At 45.5% G+C, this 20172-nt stretch overlaps 1 protein-coding gene across 3 annotated transcripts in view; it reads left to right on the plus strand.

The window, feature by feature from the left end:
* ZHX2 (zinc fingers and homeoboxes 2) overlaps window positions 1-20172 on the plus strand; it is a 75114-nt gene that overhangs the window by 31552 nt on the left and 23390 nt on the right. The gene's annotated exons all lie outside the window — the stretch shown is intronic.

Here is a 20172-nt window from a genome sequence, read left to right on the forward strand (position 1 = left end):
AAATAAAGTCAGCATTGTATTACCACATAGGCTGAATAATTATCTCGCTGCAGATATGAACCACATGAATACATTTAACCGAGAATATGGTCAGTAGAATGGGCCATTATCACCATCTGAAGCTTGTTTGTTGTTTCCAAGCATTACCAGCCATTGAAAGACAAAATCTTGCTGGAGAGTTGAGGTGAAGCATTCCTTGGGAAGAAAGCTATCATCTTTTGCAAGGGGAGAAGAGCATGGATTGGCTGCCAGGTTGTTTGTGTGTGTGTGCATAGCACCCCAATCCTGCCATCTAAACAGAAAACTACGCAGTATAGTCTTCCCTGATGAGATAAAATAGCTTAGGAGGAACTGTAATACCACAGGAGACACCTGCATGCTTGGCTCTCTTCTTTGCTCCAAAGCAGCTCAGACAGGAGCTTTATATTTATTTATTTATTTATTTATATATATGTGTGTGTGTGTGTGTGTGTGTGTGTATTTATGTATATATTTAAGAAGCAGGTGGACTATGACCCTTTCCTATGCATTGCTAAAGGGTCTGGGATGTGATTTCCCAGCAGCTGAGGCTGGTTTGCAGCTTTCCAGGTGCACTGCTTGGGGCTGCACTACACTGACCTCAGCAAGGGGGCTCCTGGGGTAGTTCCTCTGGGCTGGTGCAAGGCTGGATAACAGAGCTGCAATTGGGAGTTTGGATATCATTTCTCTGAGCTTCACAGCTTTCCTGTAAGTAAATTTTCTTAACAGTGGAACTGAATAAGGGGGTTTTTTGAGGTTTCTAAAATCAGCCCAACTCCTGTCCCATTTTTACCCAGTTCTATGATGATGGAAATCTATGGTTACTTGGAAATCAGGAGTTTTGTTTCCATTTTTGTTTCCGTGGCTTACAGCCTGTTCTCTGTTGCAGCAACACAAATCTATTTGGGCTAGTGCAACCCAAGTTGAAATTGGGCCTGTAAAAAGAAAGGGCTATGTTTTATTAACAGGAGAGAAACTGAGTCGATTGGTGTTTGCTGAAGACGTGAATAAAAATTCCTTAATAAATGCCTAACAAGCATTCAAAACTGGTAAGCAAAGAAAAAAGAATAAGGAATCCTACCTTCAGCCTTTTGTGAATGATAGTGGCAATGAGTGTAGTTATTGGGAGAAAAAGGATGGGAAATGGAGACGGTGTTTTGTATTGATCTTCGCTCAGTAAGGTCTCTAGTTCATATTTTCCCTTTGAATCACAAACCTTTTTCTCGTAACTCCTTTGTGTTTAAACTGTCACAGGAGATCTGGTAATCAAGCTGTGAGGTGTATTTTTTGTTGGTTGTTAACAAAGCATTGCACAGGATGAGCTCTGGCCTCTTGTTTTTTACAACTGTGTTGGCTCTGGAGCAATGGGAAGAGTACATACTGATTTAGGTGAAGAAAATTCAGTAGAAAGATGCCACGTGTACCTATTGTGTGTCTCAAAGTATATCCATACACACATCTTTTAAAAAAAAAACTTTCCTTGTTCTTCTGTTAAGTTGGCAGTGTTGAAAATTGGGAAGTGTTTCTGAAGTCCTGATGAATCTGTATACTAATGTAGCTCTGTGGCAGTTGCTTCCACAAAAGGAATAAACAAGGGGACCTGTTTCTGCTCTTCAGAAGTGCACTGCTAGGCCCAGGTAGATGCCTGTGTTGTTAAGTCAAAGCAGAGCAGTGATAATGAGGGCAGCAGGCAGTCTGCAGGTGCCCCTGATGCATCATAGTTGTGTCAGGGGTGTGAGAGAGAGAATGAGAGCAGGCTGCTTGGAAGCTGCCCAGGTAACTCTTGTATGTTCTTAGACAGCTCTGAGAATGTTGCAGTGTGATACAGTCACTGCTCATCAGTGAAAGGAGTCTGTAAATTCCTGTTTAGCTGTCTCCTACCACTCTGGCTCTGATAGAAGCCTGAATGAGGAACGGAGGAGTGTGAGATGGCTGCAGTAGGGTGATGCCAACTGAGACAGCGTCCTTCTCAGAAGCTCAGGGAGAAACCAGAGCTGGAAGAGCTCAATTCCTGTATATTGACTCTCTGCACCCCCTTCCATTATTGTCCTGAAAAATGTTTCAGAATTAGGTGTTCAGTGAGAGATTTGATGGAGAGAGGAGAAAGGAGACTTCTTTGGCATTTCCCTTTTTTTGTTTTACTCCAGCACCCAAAGGTAAAACTTTCCTGGGGCTGCTCCCAGAGGTGCAGTCCCCGGCAAGAGATGGCAGCATGGGATGCAGCAGTAGTTTGGGGTGACTCTCATGCCCACACAGAGGGAACTCAGACTGAATGCTGACATGCTGTGTTATCAACAGTCAGGGATGGTGTTGGTTTGGGGATCATCTGCTAGTTCCAGTGGGCCTGAGGACATTGATGAGCGAGAAGAGACAGGGCAGGGAGCCACAAGCACCTTCTCTTCATAAGGCAGCATCTCTGTTCTGCTATTTAAAAGCTATACCCACTTCTTTCGAAGGGCAAGATCCCCCTGACACTGTATGAGGACAGGTTGGTGGATTGGCTGCAGATCAGGTGGGGCCTCAGAGGTGCCCAGGGCAGGATGCAGTATTGGGCTGTGGAGACAAAGCACAAAGGGCAGAGAAGCACTTTTCCTGTGTTGGAAAAACTTGGGGGAAAATAACTTGGAAAAATTAACTGGTTTATGTCAAGGCTCCTGAGAGTGTAACTGTAAAGGACATATTTGTTCCATTGGACTGTTCTGTACCAGGAAAAATTTAGATGGATTTGGCAGCTGCAGAGTTGGGGGTTTTTTGTTGTTAATTGGAGCATGAGCAGTGAATTTGTAAACGTTTGCTGTCAAAGCAAAGAAAGGCTCTGACAGCAGCATGTCCTGGGAGTGCCAGTACTACATATGGTAATGGCTTTGCAAAACGGCAATGGTGCTGCCTCCTCGGCTCTTATATGGGGCAAGAGATTGGGCTGGGGCAGCCCTCAAAAGCAAAAACCATCACTTGTCACCAGAAAAGCCACCTCTCTAAACAGTGCAGTCCTCTCAAAATCAATGCATGCTTCCCATGTGATCAGTCAGGCAACTGTCCAGAAATGTTGGACTATGTTTCATTTTTCAAAAGGAGGGGAAAATACTGCTATAGCTGAAGAATAGAGACGGGAAAGAGAGATTTGGTTGGAGAGTTGGAGAAACTTAGTCAGGAGAGATGAGGCTTTGCCAAAAGCCTCCATTGCCCCCTTCGTCTCAGATCTGGAATCCAGGCTTAGGCTTTGGATTGTGCTGGTGGTTCACAGCCGGGAAGGGATGAGGAGATTTCTTCCATGTGACTGCATACTCGCAGTTTGTCCTACAGCCAAGAGGAGGAAAGAGGGCAGGTTTTCCCAAGTGCCCAGTGCTGCTTGGGCTTATGTAAGGATAGGTTTGCTACTACCTGTCTCTCCAGCAACTCCAATGTGGTTGTCTGTCACGACCATACTCCCTAGATAGGAGGTGAAAGTAGGTTTAGTCTATTCTTATTTTTGATAGTGCCTCTTCCTCCTTTTCTTTTCCGTTAAGCATGATGTCATCAATGACATCAGTCTAATAACTGTTTGTGGTTGTCATAGTCACAGCCTGTGACACCCAAACAAAGCAGCAGGAAACCAAAGCTGGCATACACATTCCTTTCAGTTAATAACTATGTGGTTAAGTATTTATTTTCCATTGGAAAAGAGAGGAAGGGGGTTAAAAAGCACAAAATCGAGTCATTAGGGGGAGAAATTGTCCTCAACTGCATGTGAGCAATGCAGCTGCACTTCTTCCTCCCCATCCTCTTCCCCTAAGCAAACATTGCTCTGGAACTCAACCACTTGACTACCTCCTGCAGCCATTCCCATTGTTGAAGACCATGTGGTGATGCCACAGCATGGATGAGAGCAATGGGAGAAGTCCCACTGCCACTAACACAAGCCGTGTCCCCAGGGAAAAGCCTCCAAGGGACAGGCAGCAAGTGCAGGCAGCAGCTGTGGGTCAGCTGGCTGCTGGCTGCCTGGGCTTGCCATCTTCATAGTGCATGGACAGAGAGTGTAAAAAGGTAATTTGAGCTTGGCCAGGGATGTGATGTGATGGATGAGTAGGTTGTTGGGAGGTTTATTTTGTCCTGTTTTTCAGATCTGTATAATAAGCTGTTCTGGATGAATGGTAGAGCTGGTTTGCCCTTACAAGGTTTACTCTCCACTCCTTCAGAGTCTTGCACAGTTAGCGTGATGGTAGGAAGGCATCTCCTGCAAGAAATAATTCCAGTAATTTGGGTTTGGGTTTTTTTTCAATGATTTGCAGAATTAGATCTGGTGTGACTACCACATTTGCAAGGCAAGTGCTGGAGGTGGGTGATTAGGGCTTGCTGGGCAGGAGTCACCAAGACCCTGGCTGCTGCAGGCTTGTGGGGAGCCACCATCCTCAAACCCCTCACCAGAACATCCCCCTTGCCCCATGCCATCCCCCTTCCTGCTCCCACAGGGATGTACCAGCTCTGAGTACTCCAGCATGGCTTCCCCAAAATATTAAGGCATGTGATTCCTTGGCTGGGCCTGGATAACTACCCAGCCCTGCCAGAGCTGGGGCAGACAGCAAGCGCTGCCCGATCTGGGGGCTGTGGGTTCAGACGTTTGGTGCCACGGCTCCCACGGGCACTTGCAGGGGGGTGCTCATTATATAATGGCTGGTGGTTGATTAATATGCTGTGAGTCAGAAACACTAGGGTATTTTAGCTTTCTCCCGTTGCTATGGCAACATTGTTTTAACAAATAGCTTTTTAATATTTAATTAAAACTCGGCTTTTGGCAAGCTGGAGTAAGAACTATTACAATTACTGCTACAAAGGGTTAGCAGTGAAGTGTATTTCAGACACACGTTTTCTTGGTTGTTTTTTTTCTCCTCCCACCCTCCCCTGAACTGTCAGCTTCCAAAAAAAAAAAAGAAAGGTAAAAAAGACCCATCACTAATTCATTAGTTGTGAGAAACGTGTGCTTGTTCCCAAGACACAAAACAAATGTAATACAAATCTGCAGTTATTCTTCACAACTGAAGGTTGTCCCTTCTTTAATGTACGGTGCCAAGCCAGCTCTGTAAGGACAGAGTGGTATGGTAGCATTTATTAATCGCTGCTTTGTCACTGGTGTTCCTTCTTCTACCTTTGCCTGACGGATGAGATCATTCCCATTTGTTTGCTTCGTGTTCCCTGTGTGTCAGGTTGGATGCTTTTCCTGTGCCAGCTTGTAGAGGAGGCTGGTGATGTGTCCAGATCAGGCTCTGGACTGGTTCCTAGTCTTTTTTTAGGTTGAGCTCCCCTGCTCCTTGATACTGAATGATTCTGTAAGAGAGACAAATGAAGAGAGAACTCAGTCTCCAGAGAAAGATAAATATTTAACAGCTCTCTTTGTAAATACCCTTTATTTATAGAACAGTTGCAGGTTCTATCGTGCTTGGTAAATGGGGATGCTTTTTATGCAGAAATTCTGCCTTAAGGGGCTCGGTGGATACTTAATGTCATCTGTGATATAATAATGAAATAAATATGTTGCTCTCATGGGATTCCCTCCCATCCCCTGTTTTCTGTGATTAACTTAAGTATTGTACACATTGTCTCTGTTCACACTGCATTCCATAATCTTGTACTGAAACCTTATTTGGAAGGTAACACCTTTATTTCCTGAGGGGACAGGAAGGCTGTTGAGTGTTTTGATTTATGCAGAGGAGTCTGAGACTATGTGTACCTCCATCACATATCACCATGGTATCTTTCCAGGTCCTTGGGTTTGATGCACTCAGCTTCTTGCCCTCCCAGAGGCTGGATGATGCTGTTATCTCAGCTTATAAATCATAGAATGGTAGGGGGTGGAAGGGACCTTTAGAGATAATCTAGTCCAACACCCCCTGCTCAAGCAGGTTCACCTAGATCAGGTCACAGAGGAATATGTCCAGGTGGGCCTTCAAGACCTCCAAGGAAGGAGACTCCACAACCCCTCTGGGCAGCCTGTGCCAGGGCTTCCTCACTCTCACGGTGAAATAGTTTTTTCTTATGTTTAAGTGGAACTTTTTGTGTTCCAGCTTCATCCCATTACCCCTTGTCCTGTTGCTAGCTACTGTAGAAAAAAGGGATGTCCCAATCTCCTGACACCGACCCTTTAGATATTTGTAAATGTTAGTAAAATCCCCCCTCAATCTCCTCTTCTCCAGACTAAACAGCCCCAGTTCCTGCAGCCTTTCCTCATATGAAAGATGTTCCAGTCCCCTGATCATCTTGGCCCTGCACTGGACTCTCTCCAGCACTTCCCTGTCCCTCTTGAGCTGAGGAGCCCAGAACTGGACACAGGACTCCAGATGAGGCCTCACCAGGGCAGAGTAGAGAGGGAGAAGAACCTCCCTTGACCTGCTGGCCACACTCTTCTTCATGCATCCCAGGACACTGTTGGCCTTCTTGGCCACGAGGCCACATTGCTGGCTCATGGTTAGTTTATTATCAATCAGGACTCCCAGGTCTCTCTCTGCAGAGCTGCTCTTCAGCAGTTTGACCCCTAAATGGGAGAAGGTAGACCTGGAGAGACAGACCAGGATGTGTTTTACCCCAGCTGTCTGTACGTTAAGCAGTTACTGTAGCTGTCTAACCACTTCTGGCATTAGTTGAGAGACTGCACTGTTTGCAGAGGTGTTTCACCTTGCTTTAGGACAGGTGTTTGAATCAGGTCTCACATGTAACCCTCAGAGTTGTCTATCTTTCCCCAGTCACCCTGAAACGTAAATGAGATTGGAAAAATAGGTGAGAGAAGTCCCAGCCTGCACCAAAGATCTTTTATACCTGTTTCTGTAGGTGGGCTGCAACAGTGTCCCAGACTGGGGGATGTTCTTACTTGCTACAGTGCTATGGTCATGCAACATGAGGTTCTCTTTCCAAAGCAGCATAGCTAGTCTCTGCCTCGAGTTGCTCACAGGTGGGCATCCAGGGTTAAACAGCACACAGAGAGACGCAAACCCAGTCTCCAGGCATGTAAACCAAGGTGCAAAATATTTGTCTAAACTCACTTAGCAAGCCAGGAAGACAGCTAAGGCTTCCCTTCCTATTTATGCTGAAAATGTGCTGTTACACTCAAAATGATAGTGATAATATTATTGCTACAGTAATATTGCAAAGAGCATAGGTGTGTTAGGCAGTTCTTTAAAGCATCCTTCTGAATTGCATCCCACACTTCTTGGTATGCTAAGCTTTTTGATCTCCTGTTTAAACCCCTCTGCTTGCTGATGGCAACCTCGAGGAGTCCAAAGGCAATCCTAGGCTATGGTAGAAGCTGTGACGGGAGTAGAGTCTCAGAGTGGATAGCGACAACCACAGAGCAGCACATGCTTCCAGCTATCTGTGTCAGCTTCCAGTTTCCAAGAGGTCTGGGAAGGGGTCTTTTCCCTTTCCTCCCAACAAGGAGCTGAAATGTAGTGCAGAAATCAAACTTAACAGGTTTCGTACCAAACATGGGGCTCCATGAGGCTTGCAAGACAGCAACCAGGACAGGCTTTGCAGACGGAGGCGGGAGGTCCTGCCGTGCTGAGGGGCAGCGTGGAGGGCCAGGCAGTGACTGGTGTGGGGGAAGCTGACAAGCAGATGGATGAGGCTGGTGGCATTGCTGGTGGAGCGGGGGAGGCGAGCGCTGTGATGTTAAGGAACGTGATCAGGAAACCAGAGTGGCTGAGAGGCTTAGCTGAGCACCCTGACCAAGGGGAGCCTGCGGAGCTGGTCCCTTGGAGGAGGTGTGGAGAGTTTGGTAATGGTGACTAGCATGAGTTAGGGGTCTGAGTAGTGATGCTTTTGAATACCACAGGGTGGGGGATTAAGTAGCTGAAATAGGAGTTGTGATTTTCATCATGCAGCCTGAATTTTGGAAAGAATATGGACAAAATGCTGAAGGATAGCAATTCTGCTTGGGCTGCGTGCTGAGATATAAGAGAAATGCCCACAGGTTACGAGAGAGATGTGGCTGATAGCCAAAACATGGACAGTAGAGCAGATGGGAGAACAGGGAGGGCAGGAGCACTGGCAGCCTGAGCGGTGGGGGTGCGGAGGCAAGCAGTGGGCTGTTGGGGAGGGATGGCTGTGCCAGGACTCTGTGTGGTGGAGCAGACCTGGCAGTGAGCAATTCGGGGAATCCCTGATGTGTATTGCTCCTGAGTGCTGTGTTGGGTGGCAGGTCTGGATGGTCAGATTTGCTCTGGAAAACAGTTTCTGAAGAGGGGAAAACAGTGTAGTGGGGCAGGGGGTGGGAGGGGAAGTAGAAGATGACAGACTGTATTTTTGTTTGGGTAGACATTCACTGGAGTCATACTGGAAAACCAGAAATGTGATTTACAAGGGGAAATAAAATTTTATTTACACCACTGCAAATGCAGACTGGTGTAAAGGCGTTTACCTGCCAGGTTCTCAGCTCAGCCTCTCAATAAGGGTAGATCCAAGCTGGCAAAAAGCCCTGTGTGGGAGCAAAGAGAGCTCAAAGATATTGGAGTAACACAGGCACCCCAAAATGAAGCCCAAGGGCCTTTCTTGTTTTAGGTGGTAGTTCGGGATCCATGAACATGCCTTGTATTGCAAGTCAGTGATCTGTCTCAAATCCTCACATAACCAACCATGAGGTCTCTTTCCCTCACTCAAACATTCACTCCCTACACTTAAAGCTAAGCCAGGCTTTGTTAGCTTGCTTCTTCACTGGTCCCAGTTGATTTAAAACACATGCTGTTGCTTCCATGCCTGCCTGGTAAGCAAGAACATCAAGGAATGAAACAGTGTCAGGTGAACTGAAAGGAGATAGATTGGAAGTGACAAAAAATGCAATGAGATTTCCTGGAGCTTCTCATCTCCAGTTGTCCCTTTATCTTCTGCTGCCATTGGTAGTTTTTGATAGTGTTGTCTTCTTAGTGGGTGCTTGCTCACTAGGGTATCTGTTGGGAATCAGGAGGCTGGTATCGTGAAAGCAGGAGCACTTGAACCTCTGAGCGTGCTGTTGTATTGGAGAACATGCTGCTATCTCCCAACCCAGCAAATGTCAGTGGGGGATGAGCATCATGTGTCTTGCGTCACAAATAATTTCACACGCTGCAGCCATGATATTTGCATGGATAATGTGTGCTTAGTCCCAGTCTTGCTGTTGGTGCTGTTAGTTTAGAGCATCACGTAGGTTCTGAGCACAGTAGTGGTCTCTGAGTTGTCTCGGTTTTCGCTGTCAACATTAGTCATGACTCAGGTATAAACAATCTGGCATGTTTCCTGTCTGCACTTCTCCAGGCACGGTCTCCTGCTTGCACACCTCAAACCAGACTGTAACTGCGTTTGCTTATGCTCTGAAATGCAGTCAGGCTTGCTATGGATTACTCAAACCCCACAGTGCTTGAGGTGCCTGGCTCTCAGAATGCTGCCCTGAGTCTGTGTAGGAGGGGTGAGGAGCAGGTGCAATGCTCAGGATCCACTACAGCAGGAGACTTGAGGCCCAGTAGGATGGGGAATGGTCTTGTGCTTATTATAACGCTGTAGGAAATACTTTATATATAACTTGTATTTATATAACCATATCTAGCTATAAGTTAATTATTATATACTATATAAATGCTAAGAGGCTCTACTTCGGGGTTTTTTTTGGTTTTGTGGTAAAGCATTCAGTGGATCCCCATCTTGGTGTGACCTTGCTCTCCAATGGTTTTCTCTTTGAGTAAAAGAGCCCACTTCAGTGGCCGTGGGAAGGCCATCCCTCTGATACTGGAGGAGTGCAGAGAAGGAACAGCTTTCTTTGATCTTCCTTCTGCTGGATTCCGTAGCAAAATTTCAGAGGACTTCAGTGAGCCAGGGTCAACCCTTCTAAAAATACTCCCAGGGCACTTGGAAGCACTTGTGAGTAGGTGAGAAGCAGCAGTTCTGTGCCTGCAGGGGAAAGGGAGCACACCCTTAATAGATGTTGCTTTACTATGAGCATGTTCCTTTTGGTGTATGTTATCAAAAGGAAACAAACTTGTGCAGTGGTAGTGGAGCATGTAGCACAGCCTGTTGTAGCAATAGGTTTTAGTCTGTTACTTTTCATAAGAGAAGATCTAAAAGCACCTTCCTTAGCTGTCAGTGAGAACCCAAAGGGTGCATTTCATGCATGTCATGAGAATCTCAGCATCTCTTTCAGTCAGGTCTGGCTGAGTAATTGTGTCACTTGGATGAACTCCTAACTGCGTACATTAGGCTTGCACTAGCCTGACCGCGAGAGGTGTTGGTGAAATCAGGGTTACACCCTGTGTATTAAAAGCGGTGTAAAGTTTCAGGAGCCTACCCATAAAGTACATCACCTTCAGGGATCCTAGGAATATCCAGGGAGCATAGGAATCAGAGGGCTGGGGGTGAGGTTCTTATCTCCTGGCATGTGGTGTGTGCCCACAGTGATGGCATGGGGCATGACAGGATGGTGGTGCACATTTTTCTTTTTCCCAGCAGAGAACAGCACCAACGTGTCCTCAAGCCTGAGGCCAACCAGGTGAAAAAAACTTTCTGTGCTCAGCCCCCAAGATGGCCCCAGCACTGCTCTACACTTCTTGTGTATCCAGTCCATGCACAGTTGTGTGCCCAGGAACGTGATAAATGGAGAGGAGGGAGATTATGACCTGATCTAGGTTGACCTGCTTCTGCAGGGGGATTGGACTAGATGATCTCTAAAAGTCCCTTCCAACCCTACCATTCTATGATTTTATGAGATGGTGACCTCCAAATAGTTGCCGTAGAGGGAGCAGAGAAGGAAACAGTGCTCATGGTTTTGATATAAGAGTAGGTGACTCCAAAAGACCATTTGAATAGCAAAACAAATAGAAAGGTATTTTGAGGGATTCACAAGTTGCAAGATGAATAAGCATTTTAAAAATATCTCATTTTTAAAGGTATTTTCTAGGCTGCAGCTCCAAGCAGCATCCCTGGAATAGGAGTACTGTGTAGCACAGCAATGATCACGGGCAATGGAACCATGGGAGCAATCCAATATGTTGGTGTGCTTCAGGCTCATGGAGGCTCAGCTCTGTACGTCTGTACTCTATCTGAGCTCTCCTCTCCCAGAGGCACTGGGTCTGCAGGAGGGGTCTTGCTGTGCCCCCAGCAGTGGCTGGGCCTGCCTACTTGGCAAACACAAAAAAAAACAGAACAGCAGCTAGAGGTTTTAGCTGGTGAATTACCACTGCAAATCACAGTCCCTGCTTGTAACATCTAGTTCCTGCAATATGTTTCTTATCTCCCAGCAAGTACACAGCCATGCCTGTCAGGTCTCTGGCTGATCATAGATCTGGATGGAAACTGTTGCTTCTCTTCCTAAAAACCTCAGTCAGTTACTCTGCTTTGGGGTAAGTTAGCAGGACTAACTGAGTACTGGGCTCAATGTCATGTCCTCTTCCACAGCTGCCTGTGCGATGCCATACCAACAGCCTGCTGGCTATTGAAAGCCTCTTTTAAAACGTGCTGCTTTCAAACACCAGAATTTGTCAGTAAATAATGATTTCAAAACACTTCAGTTCCTGCCCTCTGTGATACCTGCCTGTGGCCTCACCTGGTCCCAACGTAGTATCTGCCCAGGTAGATGCTCCTGGGGCACGTTGAGTGTTCCAGAGTGGTCACATTTTGTGTCACCACCAGGTCTGTTTTAGGAGAGAAACCACCCTCTTTTGCACAGCCTCATCAGTTGCTATCAATCAACTGACTTTGCTTTTCAGGAGTCTAGCAGGATTAATCTTGCTCTCACTGTCCAATACCACTCTGTACCTCTCTTCTTCCTCGGCACTCAGCCTTGAGATCTCTGAATGGAGGGGCAGTCTCTGGTGTCAGCTCTTGGGAAACGGTGGTGTTCAGAGTTCATGTAATTAGTCATGCTTTCCTTTTTAGATACTACCTAATCTATCTGAGCAAAGGAGCCATCTGTCCTGTCTTGTTCGCTTCAGCAAGACTAGCTGGGGCATTATGCAAGGACCTTAGTCTTTGTTCTGATGCTTTCCCTGGCCCTTTCCTCTGGTCAGAGCCTTGGCTGGGATGGCAGCACAGACCCAGGTAACATCATAGCTGGTGTATTTGCTGGGGTTCAAGTGCCAGTGGTGTGTCAGACACCTGTGTGAACTGTATCAGACTTACATACTTTTCCAGGACACTGAACTCTGGGAGTGCCACAAAGTCATTTTGAGATTTAGGTAGTGGGCACATCTGAAAATTAGTCTGTGGCTGCTTTACAAAGGCTGGATTTTATTCCAGGCAATTGGAAGCTTGGGGGCTGTGTGTGGGAGGGTGCCTTCACATTCCTGTGAGTGAATTTGGTGGGTTTGTTTCTTACTTGGTCAAAAGGATGACTGGCAGCACGGCTAGATCCATGCGTACCGCCAGCCTCTGTGTCCTTTCCCAGGTGGGTTACTGGAGGTGGGTGGTGTTCTTCTGCTGCTCCCTGTTCAGCAGGATCTGGCTGCCTCTTTGCTCTGTGCACCATCAGCACAGCGACAGTTAACCTGAGGTGAACCGTGTGTTACACAAAGTCCAGGACAGTGGTCCTCCCTTCACAAAGGTTGACATCGTTCTACTGGACACCACTTACTCTTTGCCCTGTGAAGGGTAGAAGCAAAGCTCAGCTCAGCCTGAAGGGATTAAACAAAATTTGCCTGACTGCATGAGTTGAAATTTGTTTGGTTTAACCTCAAAACAGATTTGCCTGCAAGGGGCTATTGTCAGAGACAGCAATGCTTGGTGTTGCTTGTTGTTTCTGAATGATTGATTGTACAGCAACTAGTTTATTGCTCAAAATCACTATTTTTATCATAGTATAAATGGTTAGTGGAGAGTTCTGAAGAGTCTGTGTCATGGAGACAGCAATATTTAGGGCTGCTTTTATTTTTTTTAACCTTCAAAGCTATTTACAGCTTATAATCCTCCTAACTCCCATTTGAGCAGGGAAGTAGTGGGTAAACTCTTTGGGTCAGGGATTGGGGCTCATTTGGTTTTGTAGCACTGAAGTCACGATTGGGGAAAAACTGTTGATGTGGGAAAACCTTCATGCAATAAAAATCCTGCCTAATAATAATACAGAGAAACCACTTGACATGCGTAGCTCAAAAGTGCTGGAGAAGGTATTGGGATTGGGACGTTTCTAGCAGTAACAGTTAAACTGCGTCCTGTCTCTTTCAAATTTATGAAAAGCACTTTTATCTGTCTTGGGAGGTTTTCTTTTGTTGTATAAAGTTCCATACATCTACATGGGAGATCTGAAAATTGGATGAGGACTGTGTGACTGAGTTAAGCTGTAACTTGAAGCGTAAGAAAATAAAGGTTCTCTTGGCTTGTTGCACTAGTAGGATATATTTGAACCAGTGTGTTGCATGTCATTAAACATATGGTGAATCACATCTGACACACATGCCAAAAAGAGTCTGAGATAATGGGACCAAAATGTCATGCAGTAACAATATTCACATAACAGTAATTTCCTGGAATATAATCCTCAGGGAATGCAAAATTACATTTGAAAATGTATCCCCATTTCTATCTTGCCCCTTGTAAAACCACTGGAAATTGTTAACCCCTTGGTTGTTCTTACAGCAACTTGTGAATGTTAAGCTTCATGTTGGGGCTCAAATGCCTTTTCCTTACCCCATCTTCACCTGCCCAAGAGCAAAGTGAATCCATGCACTGTCCATCCATAGCATTGCTACACCTGTTCTGCCTGTGGTGGGCGCTCCCCATGGAGATATGGATGTCTTCTGCTTCATTCTTGATGTCTGCCAACTGTTCTTCTAGTCTTCAGGTTTCCTTCAATGCTGACAATTTTGGGTAATGCTACTGTTGCATGTAGTGTAATGGGTAGAAAAAGATTTTCTGGGCTTGTTTTGTGTTTCTAGGATATATTCAACCAAAAAGCATTATGTGTAGTTAGGTGTATTACATGTAGATGTGGCACAAAAAGTGTTTTTCTCCAGGGATCTGTTACACCTTAAGAGAAAGTCTAATCTAGTCTAATTATGGTAACCTATCCTAAAACTCCAGTAGTTAAGAGACTGCAAAGATTGTAGGGTAGGGTTTTCTGAAAGCTACCTTCCAAACCTGATCAGTCTGTCCCTAATCTGTGTTTTAAATGTTGACTTCAGCTTCTTGAACTTGCACTGTGTTAGTTGAGCTGCTAATTCACTGGGAACACTTACAGGCCCCATTCTGTTTACACAGTCGTTATTGAATTAGGTTGGAAAAGCCCTGTGGAATTTGAAAGAAAAGCAGAATGTGGATTCATGATCTTTCCTTTTTTGTAGTAGTTTTGAAGGAGGAAGCCTGGAGTGTCTTCAACTATGTGTAGGTACAAATCACTAGCAAAAATATAGCAAAAACTTGTTTTATTGTTGTTGTCTTGGCCAATGTGCTGAGATGGACATGCTTGTAGGTTGGTCTGAAAATTGGGCAGGAGTGAGGGGATGTAGCAGCTCTTGTGCATTTGGCACAGGAGAGGAAAGCCTGGAGGCCCTGCCCAGGGCTCTGCTGGTAGAAGGAAGATGCTTCTGCCAGGTGGGATTCCGAGGGAGCAAGTCTGGCCTTTCTGCCATTTGAGCTGAATTCAGGAGGCTGAGGCCAAAACTGTTTCTTATTTATTCTTCTCTTCCCATCTTTCTGAGGATTTGTAGCCTTTTGCTGCTGCCTACTCCTTTCTCTTCCTCTTCACTTTGTCAGCAACCCGAAAGCCATTTGAGGTGCAACCCAACAGCTGCTCTTTGCATGACCTGCCTACAGGAAAAGCCTGTGCTATCATCTATACAGGCGTGCACATTCACACAAAAATAAACTTACAGTCCCACCAGGACAATTGCTGTATTAAAATCATACATGTAACATCGTCAAAGCTCTGGCTTCAGCAGGGCAGAGGGGAAATACCCAGCTGACCTAATGCCTGTTAAAAAAAATATATGTGTATAGCTCATGTCAATGGGTTTGTTTCTTCTTTCCCTTTTTTTCTCTTCTTGTCATTTCTATGCTTTCTCTTCAGAAGAATTTCAGTGCTGCATTAAAGAGATTACAGGTGCTTTTCATCTTTACGTGTGTTTTTCCCCCCTCTTCCCCAATTTTACTTCTTCCCAGCAAGCCTCAGGGTTTTTTGTTGTTTTTTTTTTATTTTATTTTAAAGCAATTGATTTGCAGCTCTCCTACCTGCTGGGCAAGATTGACCTGCTACTGAGCATCTTCAGACAACCCTTCTTTTGAGCCACTGGGGACTGGAAGCAAATAGAGGCCCAGACAGAAAGAAATTTCTTTCCTGATGCTATTTACACCCTAAGGAAACAGCAATGGCTGTTCTGTATAGCTTGCTATACAGTGGGTGTTAATGCAGCTACATCTTGAAATGAGGTTGTCCAGGAAGGAAAGACTTTTTATTTTTAACTAACCCCCTTGATTTCTTACTTCAGATCTGAATGAAATACTATTGCACTTTTTTCCCCACTCTTTCTCTCACAGAAGGGTTTTGATGGGCTTTTGCTGTGGGGTTTTGGGGGTGGTGATGGTGTTTCTGCTTTTGCAAGCCTCTAGCAGAGCTTTGGCTCTTCTGAAACGTGAGATGTGGATCCCATGCAAAGCCCCCATTCACTGAGTTAGATAACTTACAGTTTTCCTCGTTTGCTGCTGCAGTCTCCGAGATAGGAGACATAGAGTGAGCCACCATAGTGCTGAGCCACCATGTCAAAAGAGGCAAACAGGGAAAGATGTCTCTCACATCAGTTCACTGCAAGCTTGATGAAACATGGGGGCTGTCCTGTTGTTCAGTATTTGAAGCCCTGAAAACATACCTCAGGTCAGTCTGGAAAGGGTTGTGTTGGTTTGGTCTTATTCAGTTCCTGCCATATGATACCAACACTAAATTGTTTTCCCTTCAGAGGAGCAAACTCAACATGCCAGGATGGCTGTTCTTCATCCTTTTAAAGGATGACTCGGCCAGTGCTGAATTTCCTCAGCTGGATCTTCCACTTTTATGTGTTGGTCTGAAAACACTGACTTCAGCAGTTAGGCTGATTTATTCCACAAAAGGAGTTAAATCTGTCCTTGTTTGAATTAGGTTTTGAAAGAATAAGATCTAGAATTAAAAGCAAATTATGAAGGGAAAAAACAGAGAGATCTCTTTTTAACTTGCTTTCCTAGACCTAATATGAAGGCTCCTTTTCTCCCTCGCTCATGCAGCTCAGACTGCGTCCCATAGACACCGACCTTGAACTCTTTCATTTAGTGATACCTTTCATCATTAGGGAACAGCCAGAGATGCCACATTTGAACCTTGGCAAGTGACAAGAGACTGGTGAAGTCTTAGACACTGGCCCTGCTTTGAAGATGAATCAAATGCGGACTGACCTGTCCTGTCTTGTCTTTCCTGTCCCTTCTTGCCGTGGGGTGGTTTGGATGCAGTTAACTGATGTGAACTGCCAGGATTTGGAGAGGAGGGGGTTGGGAGTCGATTTCAGCAGCCGGAATCAATTTCTCAGCAGTGTTGTGTGCAATTGGGCTGTGTTTCATCACATTTGCTTTATTTTAATAAGTGTTACGAGAGGACTGCACAGTGACTGAGTGAGGATTTTCCATTACAGGCTCTGCAGCCTTTTCACGCTCCCTGGCTGTCTTTCCTCCTCTTGCAGCACCATGTACAGGATAACTTTGCTTTGGAAATTTTTTCAAAAGGAAAGCAGAGGCCTGTGGCCTGCATGAGTGGGACAGGATTTTAAGAGTTCTGTATTTGTCCTCTGTCCCCTCTGGTTTTTACTTTTTAATTTACTGTTGTGAGGCCACAGGAGATATTAGGGAAATTGAGTGCATTGGGTCATATTGGGTCTCATTCATCCCCCAGCCTTCCTCCACAGGGACTGCCTCTCATGAGCATTTCTAGAGGCCACACAGCAGTTTGTCTGTTTTCTTCCACCTGAGCTTCCTTTGCCCTCTGAACTCTTTGGTGGGGGTGGAGAGGCAAAAGGTGTTGGAGAAGCAGCAAATCACCTCCACAAGACAAATAAATCCTGAAGAGAAGAGGAACTTTGGGGAGAAAAAGTAATTCAATAATGCAGGGTTTTTTTCTTGGGTTCCTCTTTCAAGTGTTCAACCTCTTTCAAGGTTCCTCTTTCACAGGATCTTAAGGGTTGGAAGGGACCTCAAAAAGTCATCTAGTCCAACCCCCTTGCCAGAGCAGGACCAACTAGAGTAGGTCACACAGGAATTCATCCAGGTGGGTTTTGAATGTCTCCAGAGGAGAGAGACTCCACAACCCATCTGGGCAGCCTGTTTCAATGCTAGTTCCCTGAACATCAATAAAGTATTGAAACAGGGATTACTTTAGAAAATGTTTCCCCGTCAGAAGGCAGCTGATCTGCTGGAACTGAAGCTGTTCACATGAATGCGTGTTCTGCCAGTGCTTTTGTCAGGAAAGAGGCCTGAAGCCCAGCCTGGGTTTGAGAGAGGTAATGGCTGATGAATGCTCCCCTGAGATGTGGTTTCACTTGTTTGCCATCTCCAACCTTATCGATGGCACTGTTGTCTCTCCCCTTCCCCACTTCTTATTTGGATTTTGGAGTCAGGTAACTTTGGATAGTAACATTAGCTCTTACTACAGAAAGTGTCTTTTCCTGAACCTCAGAAACTCTTGTGCAACTAAACTTTCACATAAAGCCTCAGGAGAGATAACCCCTCACTGCTCCAGTCTGGGTAATCATGCTTAAGGTAGAGTGTTGCAGATAATAAGACAAGGAGTGAATGCTGCTGAGGGGGTGTGGAGAGTAAATTCTTGGGAGCTGGCTTGTATGTCAGTTTTGGATCCTGAGTAGTTATACAAACAGTTTGGCTACATGGCTAGGTTGAAGAATAGCCAAAGACGAGATGTGCCTGGAGGTCTTGGCTCCCACATGTCTCGGGGTGCTGAATTTCTAAAGTATTCATCAAAGAGCCTGGGAGGCGTGGTATTCTGGAGGAAAACTTGTGGTTACAGAGGCAAGCTGGAGAGCCCAGCCTATGTTTAGCTGGTGCCACAGCAACAGCAGGCTGATCCCAGCAGAACACCAGGTGCGGCATCCAGGGAGAGCTGTGGGAGGCAGCGGGAGAGATGGCGAGCAGCCTGCCCTCCCCTCTGCACCAGCCGGGCATCCTGCAGCAGGGCTGAGCCCAGCTTGCTGCTCTGAACAACACTGAGGGCTGCACAAGCTGCCTCTGCCTGTCCTCCAAAGGGAAGGATCCCCCAGCCAGCATCCTGCTGTGGCACTGAATTGTGGAATCATTCAGGTTGGAAAAGACCTTTAAAATCATCAAGTCCAATTGCTGCATGTGGAGGCTGTCTGAGATCATAGGCTAGCTGCCTTAATTCCACCCGCTTTTGGCACAGAGAACAATTTTGGGACTACAGAGGTAATTTTCCATGCTGTTTAGGAAACAAAATATGTTGACTGTGCTTTACAAAGCAAGCAAACCAACCAACCTGCAAATGATCAAGCAGCTGGTTAACAAACAGTTGGAGCTACAAGGTGTTTCAGCAGTGAGGCTGTAGAAGTGCTGCCTTCCCCAGCATATTGGTTTTCCCAGGCTGGCAGGGTTGCCAGGCTGGAGTGGACAGCTGGAGCCTTTCAGCAGGCGCTTTCCCTGCCTTCCTTCCCTGTGCAGCACAGGCTGTGCATCAGAGCAAGCTCAGTGCTAGTGGGCTGCTGTGGGAAGAGTTGCAACATCACACCAAGTTCATAGTGGGGTGTTTGGTGGTTGTTTCTTTTCCAAGAGAGAAATTTTCACAATCATGATAAATCCAGGACACAAACTAAATTAACACAAGCTGGTCACAAAATCAGTGGGTCTTGAAATTATATCATTAAGGATCTTTGTTTTTTTCATTCCCTTGGAAGGAGAACACGTGTTTTGGCAAACAAATGCTGAATATTAGTGTCACGCTGGATTTTGATAACTGCTTGGTTGGAGCCTGTTTTGCAGGGCAGAGGAGAGAGTAGGAAGGAGGAAGCTTTGCTGGAGCAAGTGGGAGCGAGCGTAAGCCCTGGGCACACTGCTGTAGACCTGGTGCTGACCTCCCAGAAACAGGAGGGGAAATGCAGGCTCTTTAAGAAGAAAAAAAAAATTAGACAAATACCCTTCAGTGAGAAACTTTTAAGGAGCAGTTCTCCTCCTTTTCTGCATTTCTTAAGTATTGCTCAAGCATCATTGTTATAGTTTGTTCATCTGGACAGGCTACGAAGTAACCCCTGGGGAAATCCAGGCACCAGGGAGACAGAGGCTGATGCCTTCGATGACTCCAGTGCAAGGGAATAGTGAGTACACCCGGATTAGAACTTGTGGGAGGAGACAGGAGGAGGAGATTGCCAAGTGCACTTTGTCAGCTTTAAGGTGTTCTGGTGGCAAATGCTTCTGCTGGTAAGAAATAAATGAATTAATTGGGAGGTTTTGCCCATGTTTTGGGTTTTTTTTTTCTTTGTCAGTTTATTCTTCAACATAATAATAATCTGAGTGAAACATGGTCCCTTTGGGGTTTGGGAGCATATGGGGCGTTCCAGGAAGATGCCAAAGCATCCAAGCTCTGGATGGTCCACATAAAACTCAGTTTAGGAAGAGGAACTGGTTTATTCTGCATCTCTTGGTGTTTTAAATCAGAAAAAAACAGAATGTATCCTTCTTTGTGGCATACTCCATAGCAAAAGTCTGCAAAGGCATGGGCTGGGCTAGTCTGGTTGTATTTACGAGTGTGTCATTATTAGTAATAGTATTACTATTTAATCAGGACTTATGGAACTTCATTTACTTCAAGCTTCATTTACTACTCTCTTCCATGCATATTTCCAAAAGAAGCACTGCTTCCTTTGAGCTGGGATATTAAATAATTTGTGAATACCCAGTAATCATCTCCTCTATATATTTCCTGGGTGAAATGAAAATCTGTTCTGTCCCCTGCCCCCCCACATTGACCTCCTTTCCTGGAGCTCCTGGATATTGGCAGCTCATACCTGACCCTGGGATCCTTGTTGCAAGAGCCAGTTGTGGGAAAGGTGTAACTGGTTGAATTCAGAGCAGTTCCCCAGAGCTGCTGCACTGAAATAAAAATATATATACATATATAAACATACACACACATAAAGGCTGGCCGATGAAACACAAAGAGGGAAATGTGGCATAAAGGAATCACATGTTATTAGGTCAGAT

Source organism: Colius striatus, chromosome 4 (genome assembly GCF_028858725.1).
Source record: "Colius striatus isolate bColStr4 chromosome 4, bColStr4.1.hap1, whole genome shotgun sequence".
In the NCBI taxonomy this organism is placed as follows: domain Eukaryota; kingdom Metazoa; phylum Chordata; class Aves; order Coliiformes; family Coliidae; genus Colius; species Colius striatus.